Source organism: Arachis ipaensis, chromosome B4 (genome assembly GCF_059453495.1).
Source record: "Arachis ipaensis isolate K30076 ecotype BB chromosome B4, ASM5945349v1, whole genome shotgun sequence".
Lineage (NCBI taxonomy): Eukaryota > Viridiplantae > Streptophyta > Magnoliopsida > Fabales > Fabaceae > Arachis > Arachis ipaensis.
The window spans coordinates 98,081,077-98,090,656 of NC_142439.1; positions in this window are offsets into that span (position 1 = coordinate 98,081,077).

Below are 9,580 nucleotides of genomic sequence, written 5' to 3' on the forward strand. Positions count from 1 at the left end.
ACACGAAATTAAATAGCAGAAACTTAGAATGCAAGAATTGTAAATAGCGGAATCTTAAAGTGCAAGAAATGTAAACGGCTGGAATTGAAAAGGGAATTGGGGATTGGATTTGCAGAATTTAAACAAGGAAAAGTAAATTGCATCAAGCAGAGAAGTAGAAGAAGGTTTGGGTTAGATTGGATCTTGAAGCAGAAAAGTAAATGAACATGAAAAACAGTAACAGAGAATGTAAAATTGGGAAATTAGATCTCAGGACCCAGAGACTAGAAAACCAAGTCTAGATCTCAATGCCTTCCTAGATCCAACAAGAAATTGAAATTGAAATTCAAAGAAAGTGGATGAAGAGCAATTAACAGAAATTGAAATTCAATCAAGCAGTAAATAAAGCAGTGAGATCCAAGGTTGAGAATGAAACAGAATTTCTTCAATTCTCCGACCCAAAATCCAAGACAATTGTAATTGAAATTGAAAGCAATAAAACTGAGAGGAAGAGAAGTGAATTCTCCTTCCCCAAGACAAAGAAATTAAAGATCACTCAATATCCAAAGCTCTCCGAAAACTATTATGAAAATTCCAAAGGAAAGCTCTCCAAAAGAAAAAGCTCTCTAAGAACTTGAATTCTATCCTATTTATACACTTTCTTCCAATGATCTTCAAGCCTTGAGTTGGGCCTTTGTTCTTGGTGGAATTGGGTTGAAAGAGGCCTTGGTTAATTGCTCTTGGAGTTTGAAGAGGAACCAAAATAAACCAATTGAACCGGGTTGGAGTTTTGCAAAAGTTGGACCAAAAGTTTGAGCAAAAGTTAGGGGTCTAACTTTTGCTCCAACTTTTCATATCAGCTAACACCACTTTGCTGATACTCACGTTGGTGCCAAAGTTAGGGGTCTAACTTTGGCCCCAACATTGGCTTTACCTTGTGCACTTGTGGCGCCAACGTTAGCCACCAAGTTAGGGGGCTAACGTTGGCGCAAACTTTTGCTCCTCCCCTTGTGATTTTCATGTGCCAACGTTAGCCACCAAGTTAGGGGGCTAACGTTGGCGCAAACTTTTGGTGCCCAGGGAGGTTTTCTTCATGCCAACGTTAGCCTCAAAGTTAGGGGGCTAACGTTGGCGCAAAATTTTGGTGCCCAGGGGTGAATTTCATGTGCCAACGTTAGCCACCAAGTTAGGGGGCTAACGTTGGCGCAAACTTTTGGTACCCAGGGAGTGATTTTCAAGTTCCAACGTTAGCCTCCAAGTTAGGGGGCTAACGTTGGGGCTAACTTTTCACCCAAAAGTTTGTGCAAAAGTTTGAGGCTAACTTTAGGTCCAACTTTTTGCTTCTTGGTTCATTTTCATTTATTCCCTTGTCTTCTCTTTACTCCTAGCTATTCCTTCTTGCTTCAACCTTTCTCCAAGCTTTCTTCACCTATCATTAATCAACCAAACACATCAAAGCTATGCTCATAATCATGAGATATCCATTCTATCATAATATGCAACAATTATAGCATAAAACCTCATGAAATGGCATGAATTCATACATGGTTGATTCAATCAAGGGAAACATGAAAATCTACTCAATTAGCTTGCTTATGGTTCAAGAAAGTGCATAATTCTAATGAAAACAAAAGGAAAAGACTAGTTAAAATAGGCTAGGATGACTTGTCATCACAACACCAAACTTAAAGCTTGCTTGTCCCCAAGCAAGAAAAGATTTATTGAGAAGAAAGAATGAGATGGAAGAGGATGTTCATGCTAGCAGAGTATTATTGATAGTTCATGGGATTTTGTGTGAATATGCAAATACTCACTTCTTATTGACTCCTAGGCCTAGAAAGTCTCCTTCAAGCTTCAAGTAACATACTGCTATGACCTCTCATTATTCCTTTATCCTTGGCTATTACTTTGTTCATAAGCTTTATTTGAGTGTCATGTGTAGCAAGTTCATTTTCTTTTCTTTATACTTGACACATTATTCACCATAGACACTTGGCTCACATTCCTTCTTAAAACATTGATGCCCAGCACCTCTTTGGGTTACTAAATGCCTTGTAGTTAGGTTGCTCTTGATAGTGGACTTTCAGCTGATGATCCCGGATTAGTTAACCCAAGTCACCGAGTGTTGATGCACTCCTAAAAGCTTACTAATCCAAGCAGATCCTAGTACAAAGACATCACAGGCATATATTTTAAAGTTCAAGCTATTGGTGTCCAGCTTTGTTTCTTTTTGTTTCCTTTTGTTCTGATCTCTTTTCTTTCCTCCTTTTTGTTTTTCTTTCTAACCAAGGGATTTAATTGAGATTCATAGACAGTAGGCTACTCTCTACTTAGGAGGCGATATCCTGGCTCTTTATTCACTAAAAGTGAGCTATTATACAATCACATACATACCACCACTTACTTTTATTCTACTTCTATCTAACAGAGACCCTCTTACTTTACATTCAAACATTTCTTTTATTGAATTGAAAAATGCAGGGGACAAAGCATGCTTTTTGCTAAGTGAAAGTAAACACACAAGCACACACATAGATTAGCTTACTTATTTTAAGAGAAACAAACATGATGCAAAGACTATTAATTATAATAACTACTTAAAGATGCAAAGACAACTTAAAACAGACACAATGCATGCTTTTTCTTTGTAGTGATGAACAAGGAGCAAGTCCACCTTTCATTTGTCAGGCTTTTTCTTTCTTCTTTCATACACCTGGTTGCTGGTGTTCCCAGTGTTCATGTCTGTTGTCTGTTGACCCCGCCAGAAGCCAGCCTTATTCATAGCCTCCTCCACTCTATCTTCAAGCCCCATGGCCCTGCTTACTTCTACCTCACTTCTCTTTTTGAAGAATTCATCAAAAGTTGGGAATGCCGGATCTATGTTGTGCAAATGTTCTCCAATATAGTTTAGTTTGATTTGGCTATTGATGTTGTAATCGGCTTGTACTTCATACCTTGCATCTTGGAGTGTTGTGAACTCTTTGAGAGCCCTCAAATTTTCAGCTTGCATTTGTTCCAACTTCCCAAAAGATTCATGAGATTGAAAAGCATGTTCTTCTTGCATCACAAGGAATCTTGACTCGAATTCACTTTGTTTGTTCATTATTCTTAGCTCCCTTTCTTCTTGTGCTTGTTGGTTTTTCATGTACAGTGAATGGTATTCCTCTTGCCTTTCTTGAATTCTCATGTACTGTTGTGACAATCTTCCTATTGCTTTTTGCATTTGAGTCATATCCATATTGCCATGTGGGAAAAAGTGTGGCTGTTCCTCCTCCTCTTGCGGCTCTTCTTCTATGTGTGGCTCATCTTCTTCCATTGGTTCTTCTCTTTTCCTTCTTCCATGTGGTCTTCGGCCTTGATGTGCTTCAAGGGGCATCATCATTCGTTCAATGGTTATTGGCATGCCTTGGCTTAACCACATTGGATTCTCCTCTTCCATTGGAACTTTAGCCTTTGCACACAACCTCCAAATGGTACTCGGATAGTACAACCAAGATCCGGCCGAATTCTTCTCAGCCAGCTTTTGAATGTCTTTTGCAAGGATTTCATGAACTCTTATCTCTCCTTCCACAATGATGCAATGCAGCATCACGGCTCTTTCCCTGTTAACTTCTGAGGTGTTCACTGTGCCCAGAATTGATCTTTTCATCAACTCATACCATCCTTTTGCTTCCGGGGTGAGGTTACATCTCTTCAGGAACTTATATCTATTCTTGTCATCTCCTTCCCACTCTGAGTTCTCCATACAAATGTCTCTCGCAATCTCATCATAATCCTGATTCACATTCAATCTTTGTTGGTATCCCGGTTCACTAAAGCGGAGTGACTTTAGTTTCAAGACTTTCTTGATTGCATCCGGGCTAAAGTCTACCTCCACCCCCCGCACATAGCTCTTGTACGTTGGGGGCTCACGCATGTCAAGCCTTGGGACATTTGCATAGAACTCTCTTATGATATTGGCATTGATTCGGATGGCTGGTGATGCAAGTTCCTCCCACCTCCTCTTCCGAATTTTGTCCTTCATTTCTTGACATCCATCATCCGGCAACAAGAATGGAATTTCAGGATAGATTCTTTTCTCGTTCATCCATTGAATTTGCATTTGATGAAACCAAGACTTGAATCTCCGTTGGTCATATTCATGTGTGTCTTCCTCCACCATGGGATCTTTCCCTTTTCTTCGTTTGGTTCTTGAGGAGGAGGCCATGATCACTTGGTCGGTCAAGTCTTGTGAGGTTAGAAGGAGTGTGAAGAATGTTGGAGAGTTTGATGTGTGTTTGGAGCAAAAAGAAATTGAGACTGAACTTGCTATGACAAGAAATGATGAAGAGAAGTTTAAATGTTTGGAGTTTAAAGTAAGAGAAATGTTGCACAGAGCTTGTTATGTTGAGGAGTGATGAAGGGAGTGAAGTTTCCAAGGTTGGAGTGATTCGGTCATGTGCATGGCTTGAAGGTGGTATGCTTTTAAATGAGCAATGAAGGGCTGGGATGCAATTAGACTTATGGAGATCAAAGGTATGCATGTAAGGATGAATGAAGACAAAGTTTGCTCCTTCCCTTGCCTTTGCCGTGATCATTCTCAAGGAGTGGCAGATTTCTTTTTCGAGGCATGTGATGGGATTTTGTCCACATGCTATGCTTTCCTTTGTCTTGTCTTTTTCTTTGAAGATTCTTTGACTTCCTAGTCACCACAACAAGACAACATACATTAGTTTTATCCAACCGTAGTAAGAGTGTTCTTTTTATTAATACTATGTGAACCATCAATTCTTATATCATTTGAACCGTGACACTCTCCTTTGAGGACACCAAACTTAATGTTTGGTCATATATAAAGAAAATGAGTATCTTCCTCCAATTAGTGAGATTCAAATGTTAAATGTTCATAAGAATTGTTTTCATCATACTTTCTTTTTCTCCCCCTTTTTTTTTCATGAAGGATCAATTGTATCCCTAAATCGGTGCACCAAGGTTTGATGAACACCAAACTTGTTTCTTGTCAAAGGGTACATCACAATTAATGCCTTCATTACCGGAAAAGAATTTTTCCATTTATAAGATTTTGGAAAACAACAATTGTATGATTATTGATGCATGAGTTTCTACTTTTCATGAAGCTATGTGGACACCAAACTTAGTGTTTGGCCATATGCTTTGTCAAGATACTCCAAACATGCAAAATGGAATTATTTGTGACATTGGTTTAGTGTGCTTGAAGGCACACCAAACTTAGCATATGTTTCAAAATAGTGCATGCAGTCAATGGACATGTTCATGAAAAGAGAAAAGAATTCATGCTCAATTGATCATAACTTATTGAATTTAAAATGACATGAATCTTAAAGCATGGGTTGCCTCCTATGGAGCGCTCTTTTATTGTCATTAGCTTGACATTGAGGCTTTCTTTTATGGTGGTTGGTGCTTGTAGGGCCTCAATTTGTCTCCTCTGACCGTGATCCTCTTCTTTGTTCTCTGGTGTTCAATTTCAACATGCTCTAATGAGAGTATGTTGCTGACAGTGTAGTAATCCTCGGTTTGTTGATTTGCCCCCAGCTGTTGATATATCAGTTGCACTTTGTCACCTTTGGAAAGCCCCTCTGTTGGAATCTTTCTATTCTTCCAACCCCTTTTTGCTTTGTTTCTGCGTTTCATCTTTCCTTTTGTTGATCTTTCTTTTCTGGCCGTAGGCTTTTCTTGGGGGCCTCTCTTTTCAGTGGCTAATACTCTAATACCCTCTTGGGTTTCTTCATCAGTCTGCACAATCTTTAGCATTGGGATGTTGCTGTGACCTTCCTGGTCATTTTTCATATAGTCTTTCTTCTCCTTGCTAAATTGTGCTTCTGGTAATACTTTCAGAGTGACACTCTGGTCATGCATCCTGAGAGTTAATTCCCCTTCCTCTATGTCTATGATAGCTCTAGCAGTGGCCAAGAATGGCCTTCCCAGTATAACATAGTCACCATCATCGTTTGATTCTAGAACCACAAAATCAGCAGGGTATATAAAACTGTCCACCTTAACCAAAAGATTTTCAATTACACCCCTGGGGTATACCATTGACCTGTCTACCAGCTCCAGAGACATTTGTACTGGTTTGACCTCCTCTATATGCAGCTTTTTCACCAAGGAGGATGGTATTAAGTTAATACTTGCTCCGAGATCGCACATTGCTTTAGTGATGGTCAATTCCCCAATGGTTCAAGGCAACAGGAAGCTCCCTGGGTCCTCAAGCTTGGGAGGAAGCCCCTTTTGAATCAAGGCCCTACATTCCTCAGTAATCATTATGGTTTCTTTCTCATCCCAGCTTCTTTTCTTGTTGACAAGCTCCTTCAAGAATTTGGCATACAGAGGCATTTGCTCAAGTGCTTCAGCCAAGGGGATATTGATTTCCAGCTTCTTAAAAATCTCAAGGAATTTGTGAAAATGCTGGTCTTTAACCTCTTTGTTAAACCTCTGGGGATATGGCAGTGGAGGTGTGATGCTCTTTCCTATTTGCTGCTGTCCTTGAGCTACTTCCTTTGAGCTATGTGGCTGGTTGTCCTTTTCTTTAAGTTTCTCAGTGCCTTTGTTTGGCATCACAACTTGCTCCTTAGCCTCATCTGCCTTTGTTTGATTCTCATCCTCCGTTGGTTCTTTGATGTTCTCTGCTTGCTTCTTTGTAGTGTCATTGTTGCTTATCAATGTTCTCCCACTCCTTAATTGTATTGCCTTGCATTCCTCCTTGGGATTTGGAATTGTGTCACTGGGCAGTGAGTTTGAAGGTCTCTCAACAGATACTTGCTTGGAGAGTTGCCCCATCTGTCTCTCTAGGCTCTTCAGGGAGGCTTCCTGATTCTTGGTTACTATTTCCTGGTGTTTCAACATTTTGTCTATCATGGCCTCCAAGTGAGTGATTCTTTGGGCTTCAGGTGATACTTGAGGTGGGTTATGAGATGTGGGTGGTGGATGGTAGGCATTTTGGTTGGTGGGTTGGTTATTAGATTGGTATTGGTTGAGGTTGGGGTAGTTGTTTTGAGGTTTTCTGTAGGGGTTTTGGCTAGTCTGCTGCTGGTTGTGGTTTTGGTTGCTTCTTGGGTTGTGTTGGTTTGAGTTCCTCTGCCATGGTTGTTGGTTTTGGGTATGGTTATCTCCCCATCTGAGGTTTGGGTGGTTCTTCCAGGATGGATTGTATGTATTACCATACACTTCATTTGGTCCTTGGTTGTGCATATACTGTACTTGCTCTTGTTGTTGTTCTTCTTGAGTTTCTTCACTCTGTCCCCATGTGGTTGATGGTTGGCTAGTATTAACTGCTGCAACTTGGAGACTATCAATCCTCTTGGCCATTTGCTCAAATTGTTGTTGAATTTGCTGCTGCATCATCTTGTTTTGAGCCAGGATTGAATCCACTCCTTCTAGCTCCATTACTCCTCTCCTTTGTGATGGTTGGCGGCTTCTTTGATGAGCAAAGAAATATTGGTTGTTGGACACCATATCAATGAGTTCTTGAGCCTCTTCTGCAGTTTTCATGAGTTGCAAGGAACCTCCAGCTGAATGATCCAAAGCTTCCTGGGATTTCAGTGTTAAGCCTTCATAGAAGTTTTGAAGCTTCTCCCACTCATTAAACATGGCAGGGGACATTTCCTGATCAGAGCCTTGTACCTCTCCCATGCCTCATAGATGGGTTCGGCATCCATTTGTGTAAATGTTTGTACCTCAGCCTTCAACCTTATAATCCTCTGAGGTGGGTAAAACTTGGCAAGAAACTTGGTTACCAAATCATCCCAGTTGTTGATGCTGTCCCTTGGAAAAGATTCTAACCATTGAGTGGCCTTGTCCCTGAGAGAAAATGGGAATAGCATCAGCTTGTAACTGTCAGGGGGCACTCCATTAGTTTTGACAGTGTTGCATATCCTCAAGAAAGTGGATAAATGTTGGTGTGGGTCCTCAAGTGGTCCTCCACCAAAAGAGCAATTGTTCTGAACCAAAGTGATGAGTTGTGGTTTGAGTTCAAAATTGTTAGCATTGACATTTGGAGCCAAGATGCTGCTCCCACAATGTCTAGGATTTGCAAAGGTATAGGAAGCCAAAACTCTCCTCTGGGGTGGGTTGTCATTGTTGTTGTCTTCTCCACCTGGTGGATTGGTTAAATGTTCCTCCATCTCTTGGAATTCTTCGTCTGATTCCTCTTCTCCAACAATATTTTTCCCTCTTTCAGCTCTTCTTAACCTCCTGAGAGTTCTTTCGTCTTGTTCATGAAAATTGGGTATGGTTCTTCTTGTACCTGACATACAAGCAGAGCATGAGAAATGCACAAAACCAGTGACACTTCAATCTACTGCTAGATTGAAGTGTTAGTTAGTTTAAGCAAAAAATCAAACAGTTAGTGGGTTAATCAAAATTAAAGAAAAAGTGCTTGATCTAGATCACCACCTCACTTAATCATTGTCAATCTAATCAATCCCCGGCAACGGTGCCAAAAACTTGATGAGTATTTTGGTGAAAAATAAATTTCCTCCAAAACACACATATCTAACCGGCAAGTGTACCGGGTCGTATCAAGTAATAAAAACTCACGGGAGTGAGGTCGATCCCACAGGGATTGAAGGATTGAGCAATTTTAGCTTAGTGGTTAATTTAGTCAAGCGAATCAAGATTTGGTTGAGTGTTTTGTGATTTGCAGAAATTAAATTGCATGGAAGTAAAGAGAACAGGGAATTAAAATGCTGAATCTTAAAGAACACGAAATTAAATAGCAGAAACTTAGAATGCAAGAATTGTAAATAGCGGAATCTTAAAGTGCAAGAAATGTAAACGGCTGGAATTGAAAAGGGAATTGGGGATTGGATTTGCAGAATTTAAACAAGGAAAAGTAAATTGCATCAAGCAGAGAAGTAGAAGAAGGTTTGGGTTAGATTGGATCTTGAAGCAGAAAAGTAAATGAACATGAAAAACAGTAACAGAGAATGTAAAATTGGGAAATTAGATCTCAGGACCCAGAGACTAGAAAACCAAGTCTAGATCTCAATGCCTTCCTAGATCCAACAAGAAATTGAAATTGAAATTCAAAGAAAGTGGATGAAGAGCAATTAACAGAAATTGAAATTCAATCAAGCAGTAAATAAAGCAGTGAGATCCAAGGTTGAGAATGAAACAGAATTTCTTCAATTCTCCGACCCAAAATCCAAGACAATTGTAATTGAAATTGAAAGCAATAAAACTGAGAGGAAGAGAAGTGAATTCTCCTTCCCCAAGACAAAGAAATTAAAGATCACTCAATATCCAAAGCTCTCCGAAAACTATTATGAAAATTCCAAAGGAAAGCTCTCCAAAAGAAAAAGCTCTCTAAGAACTTGAATTCTATCCTATTTATACACTTTCTTCCAATGATCTTCAAGCCTTGAGTTGGGCCTTTGTTCTTGGTGGAATTGGGTTGAAAGAGGCCTTGGTTAATTGCTCTTGGAGTTTGAAGAGGAACCAAAATAAACCAATTGAACCGGGTTGGAGTTTTGCAAAAGTTGGACCAAAAGTTTGAGCAAAAGTTAGGGGTCTAACTTTGGCCCCAACGTTGGCTTTACCTTGTGCACTTGTGGCGCCAACGTTAGCCACCAAGTTAGGGGGC